Here is a 1,187-nt window from a genome sequence, read left to right as displayed (position 1 = left end):
CTATGGCTGCGATCCCAAACACAGCCAAAAAAGGCCTCGCAGCATTGGGTCAGCCTCGAGCGCAAACCTAGTGACCCGAGCTTTAACTTGGCAACACTGGTAGTGCAAAAAAAGAACATATCTGTTAACTGTGCGAAGCTAAGGGAGCAGCCGTGTTTTGCCTCTTGCTTTACGCCCCCAGGCAGAGCTCACATGCCAGGGATGTAGCATGGCGCTTGATCTCGCGACTGGCATACATGGAGGAATTAACGAAAATTAGCGCTGTTGACTCACGCTAACCTTAGGTCGTGCGAATGCTCGGAGACGAGACGCATAGCCACGACTCTCACGACGGCAGAGGGCGCCCGGGAGGAAGCAGGAAATCGCCACGGCTACAGGTGGTATTCAGGTAGGTCAGGTAAGCGCCCTGAGCTGACCCGAAGAAGGCGTAGGAGGGGGGACGGCGCCTCTTGTCCTCCTCTCATGACGTGTCCGGCAGTTAGAGAGCCTCCTTACGGGGTCACCAGGTCCTTAGGCCCAGGAGGATTAAGGTCTATATTAGCGTGTAGGGTTTCCCTCTGGCGTCAGCTCGGCCGGCAGAGTGGGTCTTGCTCTTCCACTGCTTGTTGCTTTTGTCTGAAGGCCCCATTTGTCTCTCCTCTAAAATAAACCTGCCAAACATATATTTGTCTCCCTTCCAAAGCGCGTCCCTTTCGGTTCCGTTACGTTCTTATTTCCTCCTATATCTAGTTTCTCTTCACAGATGTTTATGCTTACCAATCAGGTGATTATAATGGAAAGCATGTGCTTAATTATGTCCTTATCTACATAGCAGTCGCCGGTGCCAACTCCGTAGCTACCGGCCCATTATTTTGAGAGGATAATATAGTCGTTCTTCCTCTCGGTACGACTGATATTCAACGATAGCGGCCGCCGTTCCCCTACAGAGCCGACCCGGCGCACTGAGCAACCGGCGAGCCTCATGATTCGCAAGATATCACGGCCACATCAATTTTTCTAGCCTGACACATGGCATGCAGAAGCTGTTGATCCTTCGGTGTGTGAATATACTTTTATGCGGTCGTGTGTTTCTTTGACAAACACAGAGTGGACTCTTTATATGAGTCGATTTGTTTAGGCGTTCATCGACGTTCGGCACCACCTTTGATCTTTCTTCTGCCTTATTTTTTCTTTGCGTCGTTTTAAAA

General features: G+C 50.5%; 1 protein-coding gene across 1 annotated transcript in view; it reads right to left on the bottom strand.

Moving 5' to 3' along the window:
• Window positions 1–1,187, bottom strand: part of LOC119594179 (restin homolog) — a gene marked incomplete at its 3' end in the record, with an annotated part of 178,844 nt that overhangs the window by 60,208 nt on the left and 117,449 nt on the right.

The sequence above is a fragment of the Penaeus monodon genome, chromosome 33 (assembly GCF_015228065.2).
Source record: "Penaeus monodon isolate SGIC_2016 chromosome 33, NSTDA_Pmon_1, whole genome shotgun sequence".
NCBI lineage: Eukaryota > Metazoa > Arthropoda > Malacostraca > Decapoda > Penaeidae > Penaeus > Penaeus monodon.
Note: the sequence above shows the minus strand (reverse complement) of the source record. Positions and strands in the feature narration are given on the sequence as shown.